General features: G+C 42.6%; 1 pseudogene; it reads right to left on the reverse strand.

Annotated features, from left to right (window-relative positions):
* Window positions 1–10,380, reverse strand: part of LOC107685455 (rab3 GTPase-activating protein catalytic subunit-like) — a 55,816-nt pseudogene that overhangs the window by 42,130 nt on the left and 3,306 nt on the right.

Here is a 10,380-nt window from a genome sequence, read left to right on the forward strand (position 1 = left end):
ATTGAGAAATTTTAACCAAACTATGTTACAGACTTTTCATTAAGACCCTAAAGAATCATATCAACTTGTGTAAAATGGGCATCCTATGACCCCTTTTAGACCAAGTGGTAACCAGTCCTACTTTCCAGATTCAAATTAGACCAATATACCTTTTTATGGAACTAAATTGACAAATTTATGATAGTCTTGAAGGAAAAAATTAGTTGACTAACTTTTAAGACTTTTTTATATATATATATATATATATATATATATAATTATATGATGTACTGAACTATAATTAATACGTACTAAAAAAGAAAACTGTTTTTCCCCCTTCAATGCAGTTTGGTGTTTTTATCCTTCAAGGGACAGTTCACCCAAAAATTTAAATTCTGACATCATTATCTCATCCTCAAGCTGTACAAGATTATTTCTTGTGTGAAACAGACAGTCAAACTAAACAGTTGCTGGTAGCCATAATATGGAGAGAAATACTGTGGAGGTCAAAGGCTACCAGCAACTGTTTGCTTTCCAGCATTCTTCAAAACATCATCTTTTGTGTTCCACATAAGAAATAAACTTGAGGATCAGATAATGATGTCAGAATTTTAATTTTGGGGTGAACTGTCCCTTTAAAGTGCGAAGCGGTCTTATTTTAGCATCATCAAGATCCTATTATAGTTTTTATTAATATTCTGAAATAGATTTTATTTTTAAATTTTGTTTCACTTTATTTTTGATTAAAGTTTATTAATTTTGTTGTGCATTTTTTGTCATGTTTAGTAGTTTTAGTATATGTCAATACAGTTTTTATTAATTTTTATTTGAGTTATTTTAGTAGATGGAGTATTTCAGGTAAATGTGATTTCTGAGGATTAATTGCCGGCATGACCTTCACCTGATGGGATCTTCACACGCTCCGAAGGGAAGTTTTCCGAACTCCACGCCTCCCACCTCTCCAGCGAGGAGCGCATCGAAGTCTGAAACCACACACACAGCCTTCCTGTGATATTAACTCATGATCAAAGTAATATAGAAGTTAATCAACTCAGGATATACGTGGAATATTATGATCTGCCTGTGTCAACAGCTTCTTAATACAGAGGTAAACACTCAGAGCGGCGAATGCGCTGAGGAGCGAGATATTGACAGAGATGTTCTGATCCGCACACACGGATCCATGGAAACAGAGAAAGATTCGCTAGTGTATCAAATAAAACTTGCACACTCGCCGGGAAACAGGCCAGATCACCACAGAACCACAGTAATAATGCGATGAATGGCAGGACATAAAGAGAAACAGCCGTCACAGTGACGCAGAAACAGATGTGTGACCCTGGAGCACAAAACCAGTCATAAGGGACAATTTTTCGAAACTGAGATGTTATGCATCCTCTGAGAGCTGAATAAATAATATTTCCATTGGTGTATGGTTTGTTAGGATAGGACAATATTTGGCTGAGATACAACTATTTGAAAATCTGGAATCTGAGGGTGCAAAAAAATCTAAATATTGAGAAAATCATCTTTAAATTTGTTCAAATGAAGTTCTTAGCAATGCATATTACTAATCAAACATTAAGTTTTGATATATTTATGGTAGGACATTTACTAAATATCTTCATGGAACATGATCTTTACTTAATATCCTAATTATTTTTTGCATAAAAGAAAAATCTATAATTTTGACCCACACAATGTATTGTTGGCTATTGCTACAAATATACCCCAGCGACTTAACACTGCTTTTGTGCTGCAGGGTCACATTTCATTCGTTCGGACCACAGACAGGGTTTCTGCAAACTAAGACTTTGAGAACTTTTTAAGACCAGCCAAAGAAAATAAACTGAAGGGAACACAATACATTCATGATCTCTAATGTGTCTTGCATGTCTAAGGAGAACACGAGTTAGAAACACTTTAAAAATACAACTTCCAAAAGATCTTTTTAACAACTTCCAAAATTACTTTTTAATTCATTTTACCAAAAAAAAAAAAAAAAGCTTAAGGTTTGCATAGCTCTGCTCCCCATTTACTAGAATATGGAGATATTTTACTGTCCCTGCAAAAAGTGCTGTTTTTCCTCTGTATTTTTCTCATTCTCCAGCACAAACAACTCAAGATTCTTAAATTAAGACACATTTAAACAAAATGACAGAAGATAAGGCATCTTGTTTTATGAGAAATTGATCAAAATCAAGTGAGTTTATGATTAAAATAGAAACAAATATCTGCCAAAATCAACTTCATTCAAAAGGAAAACAAGTTCCCTATCAATATTTCACTCATACTGCGTCTGCTAAGACGCTATGAGGAAAAACTCCTTTTTCTCCGATGACTGAAGCCTTTTTCAATAACGCAGTGTAACTGCACGGCCGTTGGTTCGTGCAGTGAATTAAAAACGAACCATCCTCAGATTTCTTCTCCTTCAGCGACGACAACGATCTTCGCTGATACTTCCGAGACTTGAAGCGTCCCGGGAAACGCCTCGCAGCGGATCAAGACCCCTCTCTGCCGCCTTCAGCACCCGCAGCAGTGCTGGTCTTCTGGATCCCCTGCCGCCATCCGGCGAATTACTAAAAGAGCTTTTAAAAGAGCAAATTTAGCGTCGTTATTGCAAATGGCGCACCGTCTCTGTCGCTCCTGCAGGGCTCATGACAAACAGTTCATGACAAACTCACCAGATCGTGGCGCACCCCCTATTCGGCCCACCTGCGTGCCTCCTCTTCCTCCGCCCTCACGACAGTCGACGGCACCAAAGAGAAGGGGTACGACAAGATGCCTTCCCTGGACGAGTCTGTGGCCACGCATCTCTGCCCGCCCACGGCTATCGGCTGGAAGGCAAAGGTCGCCCGCCTATTCATCTGCTGGACAGGCGGCCTCGGCGCTTCACTCTATGGTGGTCTTACAGACCTATCAGGCCAAACTCCTCCAGAGCATGGATGAGTCCGGCCCGGACCTCACAGCTTTTAAAGAGCTGCGCAGCGCGACCGACCTGGCTTTACGCGCCACCAAAACCACGGCCCAGGCGATAGGCAGGTCCATGGCCAGCCTGGTGGTGTTAGAATGCCACCTGTGGCTGATGCTGACGGAGATCAAGGAAGCGGACAAGGTCCCCCTTCCTGGACTCCCCGGTCTCCCCCACTGGCCTCTTCGGACCCGCGGTTGAGGGATTCGCTGAGCGCTTCACTGATGCACAGAAGTCATCCCAGGCCATGCGACACTTCCATCCGAAGCGCTCCAGCTCTACGGCTGCTCCTAGTCGCCCCCAAGTCAGCGCCGACTCAGCAGCCCGCGAAACCTGCGCCTCCAGCTGCCCAGACAGCTCCCAAACCTGAGCCTTGTCAGCGCTCCCGCTCTGCCAGGCGCTATCTGTTTCCTAAGCGTCAGGAACCCCGGCCCAAGTTAGCGGTGGACCCGGTGCCTCAGGCGTTCTCCTGATCTGCGGGACAGGAAGAGGAGGGGGCCAAGTCTCGCTGCAGCTGGACCACCCCCCAAGCAGCCTCTGTTGTGCCTCCAAGCACCCCGTTCAGTTCCAGATGCCAACGGCAGTGTGTTTGTAGTCAACTCCGTTGTGAACACTGGGCCCGTTCAAAAAGCGCCCACACAACCAGCTGCTATTATAGTGGGAAAAATAAAATAAACATTTTCAAAAAGAGAGCAAATTTCCTCTTCCACTTATCACGAGTGTCTGGTCCCCACAAGGCAGCCCACCTCCCGATCTTATCCAACCCCTTGCCACACGGGCCGAGGCCTGGCAGGCCATCCCCGGAGTGTCAGACTGGGTTTTGGGGATAATAAAACGAGGTTATACACTTCAGTTCGCTCAAAGACCCCTGCGGTTCCGCGGTGTGGTCCCCACCTTGGTTCAGAGCAAGGAAGCACACGTCCTGCGCTCCGAAGTGATCGATTTACTGGCGAAAGGAGCCGTAGAAACGGTTCCCCCAGCTCAGAGCGAGTCAGGCTTTTACAGCCGTTACTTCCTCGTCCCAAAGAAGGATGGCAGCCTCCGGCCCATCCTCGATCTGAGATATCTGAACCGCGCCCTTATGAAACGGGCGTTCAGGATGACTACTTTGAAGCAGATCCTCTCGCAAGTGTGCCAGGGGACTGGTTCTTCTCCCTGGATCTGAAAGACGCGTATTTTCACATCCAGATAGCCCCCCATCATAGACGATTCTTGAGATTTGCCTTTGAGGGAGTGGCATATCAATACATGGTCCTTCCATTCGGACTGTCCCTGGCTCCCCGCACTTTTACGAAGTGCATGGATGCGGCTCTTTCTCCTCTAAGACAGATGGCAATCCGCGTTCTGAATTACCTCGACGACTGGCTCGTCTTAGCCCAGTCAGAGGGTTAGCTAATATCTCACAGATCCTTTCTCCTCAGCCACTTAGAATGCCTGGAGCTCAGGATCAATTTTGCCAAGAGCACTCTGTCTCCCAACCAACGGATACCGTTCCTAGGAGCAGCTTTTGACTCGTTTTTTTTTGAGAACGTGCACTGGCTATACAGCAGCTTGCGGCCTCCTTCAAATTAGGAGCCTCTCGCTCCCTCAAGATGTTTCAGAAGATGCTGGGTCTCATGGCCTCCGCATCTCCGGTGCTACAGCTGGGCCTGCTTCGTATGCGGCCCCTTCAGTACTGGCTGAAACCACTAGTTCCGCCCCACGCCTGGCGTCTCGGACACCTTCGGGAGACCAGACCTGCGTGGTAGCTCTGGCCCCTTAGAAAGACTCTCAGTGGATGGAACGGGGCGTGCCCCTGGGAATGGTCTGCAGAAGGAAGGTGGTCTCGACAGACGCTTCCAACTTAGGTTGAGGAGCGCTGTGCGATGGCAAACTGGCTTTCGGCCACTGGTCGAAAGAGCAAAGTCGGCTGCACATCAACTGCCTGGAAATGCTGGCGGTATGTTTGGGCCTGTGCACTTTCCTGCCAGACCTGAGGGGACACCACGTCCTGGTCAGATCGGACAGCATGATGGTAGTGTCATACATAAATCGCCAGGGAGGACTCTCCTCGAAGCACTTCTTTATTCTAGGAGAGCGCCTCTTGGAATGGGCTCAGATCAACTTGCGTTCGCTGAGAGCGGCGCATGTGCCGGGCAAGTTGAACCTAGGAGCAGATATGCTATCTCGGAGCAATTTCCCCTCAGACGAGTGGATGCTCCACCTGCAAACGGTTCAGAAAATCTGGGAGATCTTTGGCGAGGCAGAGGTTGACCTCTTCGCCTCAAAAGACAACTCTCATTGCTCAACTTATTTCTTGAAGGACAAGGACGTGTTGGCCCACAACGGGCCCAACCTCCTCCTTTATGCTTTTCCCCTGATCGCCCTGATCCCACAGGTAATCAGGCGAATCAGGGAACAAGAGCACAAGGTTCTGTTAGTAGCCCCGTTCTGGAGGAACCATCACAGGTTCGCAGAGCTGTCCCAGCTGCTGGTAGCAGCTCCATGGCCCATTCCCCTGAGGCGGGACCTCCTCTCTCAGGTGAACAGAACGATATGGCACCCCCAGCCCGAGCTGTGGGCTCTGCACCTTTGGCCTCTCGATGGGAGCCTGCGAACCTCCCCGAGAGCGTACTAAATACAATCTCTCAAGCTAGATCTCCGTCTACGAGATGCCTCTACACTTTTAAGTGGTCGGTCTTCTCCGCCTGGTGCACGACCCGCTGCGAAGACCCAGCTTCCTGCGACATATCTCTGATATTGTCCTTCCTGCAAGAGCAGTTGGACAAGGGCCGTTCCCCTTCCACGCTCAAGGTCTATGTAGCAGCCATAGCAGCCTATCACGCTCCTATAGCTGGCCAATCGGTGGGCAGGAACAATTTGGTTGTTTGCTTTTTGAAGCGGTCTAGGAGGCTTAATCCGCCTCGCCCCATCACAGTCCCTACATGGGATCTGTTTACAGTGCGGAGGGCTCTAAAGAGCCCTCCCTTTGAGCCGCTACAACCCATTGACCTTCGTTCCCTGATGCTAAAAACTGCTCTGCTACTGGCGTTAGCATCAGTAAAGCGTATGGGTGATCTGCAGGCGCTCTCTGTGAGCCCCACCTGCCTTGAGTTCGGGCCCAATGACTCTAAGGTCACCCTGAAGCCAAGGCACGGTTACATACCTAAAGTGCTCTCCACTCCACTCTCTTCCCTGCTAATTACTTAATTAATTACCCTTGTGGTGCTTAAGGCAAGTTCAAGCATGAGTCATTCCTCTAGCATAGCACGACGGGATTGTACTGGTTCCCCATAGCGTTCCACGAACCAACGGCCGTGCAGTTACACTGCGTTATTGAAAAAGGCTTCAGTCATCGGAGAAAAAGGAGTTTTTCCTCATAGCGTCTTAGCAGACGCAGTACTCGTTCTTGTATCTCAGGGAACCGAGGTTACGTTAGTAACCGAGTACGTTTTCATTCCATAGTTTCTCAGAAAACAAGACTTCTTATGTTCATTTTGCAGTAAATGTATCTTGATTTAAGGATGTTTAGATTAGAAAGAAAACTAAAATACTGCAATGCAAAAAATTATAAAACGAGCAAAAATATCTGCCAATGTGGCAAGAAAAATAATCTTGTTTAGCCTTTGAATTAAGATTATTTTTCTTGCCCCATTGGCAGATATTTTTGCTAGTTTTAAGCAAAAACTAACAAAATTTTGATAATTTTTTCAGAAAATAAGACTTAAGTAGTGCTGGCAAATGATTAATCGCATCCAAAATAAAAGTTTTTGTTTACATAATATATGTATGTGTACTGTGTATATTTATTATGTTTATATAAATACTCACATACAGTACATATTTTGAAAATATTGACATGTATATACATTTATATATTTATATTTTATATTATATATAGATATACTTAATATATAAACATAACATTTTTCTTAAATATATACATGCATGTGTTTGTATTTATATATACATAATAAATATACACAGCATACACACATATATTATGTAAACAAATACCTTTGTTTTGGATGCGATTCATCGTTTGACAGCACTAATCTCAAGTAATTTTACTTGTCAAGTAAATGCATCTTGATTCAAGAATATTTAGATATTTATACTACAAAACAAGACAAAAATACTAAGTAAGAAAATCACTTTTTGCAGCGAGGAAGACATTTATTTTTTGCAGTGCATGAAACATTTAATGGCATGACTTTGTGAATGAAGCTGTTTGTAAGACGCTGAATAGCTGCAGAAGCACTGTGAATGGGCTGATGCTCTCAGGTAGAGGTCAGACGCACCTGGCGGCTGCTGTGGCCACGAGCACTGCTGACCGTCCTGCAGGACGAAGGTGAAGCGGATGGAGATGCTGATGGGCGGCAGCGGCGTCAGCGGGCAGCCCTGTCAACACAACATGACACACACATTATGCACTTATTATCACTTAGTATTATACATTTCACCAGAAAAAAACGAACAACTACTTCCCAAATGCAGCTTTCTGTGATAAATTATTGCAGTTAATCAATATCAAATAAAGCTGTAAATGCTTTTGAGTTTTAATTAGTAAAGCAATCGATTTATACAGTCAAACCAAAATGTATTCAGACACCTTCAACATTTCTCACATTATATCACAGTTTATTGGCTATAGTTTAGAAAACGGTAATAAAATATGAGAAGAACGCAGAAGAAATTCATCTTGATAATGTCAGATAACTCTGATAGAAAGATATGTAATGAATTCTGTTGAATAGCTGTCAGCTGTTACATTAAGAACACAATTAGATAAAACCAATTTAGCTCAACTAATTAGCAAGCAGTGCTTCATTTAGTTCAGTCTGTGGTGTAAAAAGATCACATTAGCAATTAAAGAAAAACACTTCAGCAAAACATGCTCAGCTCAAAGTGTCTGAATCATTTTTGATCCGGTAGTCCACTGTATGAAGACTTTATGGGTATAATATGTCACAGTTCACTTTATTTTGCTCTCCTCACTTACATAAATAAACTATAGTGTCCTGCACACACTAGTGAAAAAACATCAACAATTATATCTGAATTATATATTATATTTATATATAAATTATATTATAAGGAAACATCCATAAATCACATACGACCAGTGTTGGGCTAGTTACTCAAAAAATGTAATATATTACTCATTACTAGTTACAGCTTTCAAAAGTAATATTATTACTTTACTTATTACTTTCTGGCAACAGTAATTAGTTACACTACTAGTTACATTACTTTTCTTTCACGCCCCACAATTGCATATCTTCCCCATAAAATTCTTCTAAAATATTACTAACAATATATTTCTGCCTCATCATTTGACCAAAATCCACACTGGACCGCAGTCAGAAGTGATTACAAACACTGATTAAGTGTTAAGTGGTGATTAATAGTGACGTTTAAGTAAAAGTGTTGTTTTAATCTCATTAATCGTCGTGTGTAGCTTGAAGCTAATTGCAGCAATAATTTCTCTGTTATACCCATATACGATTATATTCCATGATGCATTTTATCAAAAAAAATCATCTAAGTTCATAAGAAAATGTTTCATTCTCTAAAAAGATTTTATAAATGTTTATTAGGATCAGAGGGATGAGGGCACGCCGTGTAACGCCAGAGTAAAGTAATGCCACGGCTTACACATCAGTGTTCAGATCTTTTCTCCTGACTAAATCAATGTAACAGCAATATTTCTATCCACTGAATGTAAGCTTTTTATATTCCAAGCTTGCCTGCTGCTCTGCTGACTTCATGTGTTCATGAGTTGTGAAAATTATGAATATAAATCTAGGAATTATTGTATTGTTGGACTTTAAATCAGGGGTTGAGGCATCGAAAGTAATTAAGTAACGAGCTGTTTTATGGATAGTAACTGTAATATTATTACTGCAACGTGTTCCTGCCCAACACTGCACACGAGCCGCATGTTCTCTTTGAGACGGACAGCGAGCAGCGACTCACGATCTTGTTCTTGAAGACGTCCAGCAGGCCCGACAGGTGTGTGTACTGACCAGGAGCTTTACGCAGGTGCACCATCTCGAAGTCTGAGCGGACCCCGGGCCCCTGACACTCACCCGCATACACCTTCCTCCACTTCTGCTGGATCTGTACCAGCAGCGGCACCTGACTGAACACACAGAGCAGAGAGAGAGATTCAACACACACACACACACACACACACACACACACACACACACACACACGAGTCTGCAGAAACACACGGCTCAACAGCGCCACCCAGTGCACTGAAGCCACAGCACACAGCTTTTACAGGGAAATCTCATTTATAAAGAAAGTACTAGTTTTCATTCGATCACACAGAGCATCTCTCAGTACCCATAACTCATATCACCGTATTAATAATTACAGCATCCATCGACCGCAGTGATTCTCCAGAGTAACTAACGCTTCACACACACTAAAAAATACAACTTTCGAAAAGTTCTACTAACAAATGTAAAAAAGTAGCCTGAACAAAGAATGTTTAGTAGGAGAAGTCAGTTTAATTTTTTGTGCGAACCGAACAAAAATACTCCAAACGTGTCGCTAGCAAAAGTTGTTTTGTTTACCTTACTTAGATGCTCAAGTATTTGTTCACAACATATTCTTTTCAAATTGAGTCATCTGAACAAACAATTTTACGTGGAACAATACTGCACAAGTTCCCAGCATGCATTGCAGCTTGAAAACATTTGTTAATAATTACTAAAATATTATCATTGTTTTAAATTTTACTGGCTTAATTTATGCTGCTGCTGCTGTTGTCACTGTCAGTTAGCTGTCATGTGGATCAGAGTTCATATTTTTACTGATTTAAAATTTGTTGATCCTCACCATGGTTGAGAATCATGTGCTGAGGTACTGTATATGTGCATCTCATTGCAAATCAATACATTTGTCTATCAGCATAAATGTTTGCCTTTAGTTTAAAGAGGCCAATACTACCCATATTATGTAGAAGGATTTGAAAATAAACAAATCTTAAAGTAAGATTAATCTTTGGTTGCTCTGACAGATCTTTTAACACTCAGATTCCCAGCATGCATTGCAGCTTGAAAACATTTTATGTTATTTATTATTAAAATATTATCATTGTTTTACATTTTACTGGCTTAATTTATGCTGCTGCTGCTGCTGCTGTTGTCACTGTCATGTGGATGAGAGTTCATATCTTTACTGATTTAACATTTGTTGATCTCTGCATTTATTTGATCAAAACACAGCAAAACAGTGAAATATTATTGCAATGTAAACCAGCTGTTCTCTGTGTGAATATCTGTTAAACAGTAATTGATGTCTGCGATCAAAGCTGTATTTTCAGCATCGTTCCTCCAGTCTTCAGTGTCCCATGATCCTTCAGAAGCGTGTGTGTGAGTGTGCGTGTGTGTGTGTGAGTGTGTGTGTAGTGTGTGTGTGTGAGTGTGTGTGCGCGT

The sequence above is a fragment of the Sinocyclocheilus anshuiensis genome, unplaced genomic scaffold (assembly GCF_001515605.1).
Source record: "Sinocyclocheilus anshuiensis isolate Anshui unplaced genomic scaffold, SAMN03320099.WGS_v1.1 scaffold661, whole genome shotgun sequence".
In the NCBI taxonomy this organism is placed as follows: Eukaryota; Metazoa; Chordata; class Actinopteri; order Cypriniformes; family Cyprinidae; genus Sinocyclocheilus; species Sinocyclocheilus anshuiensis.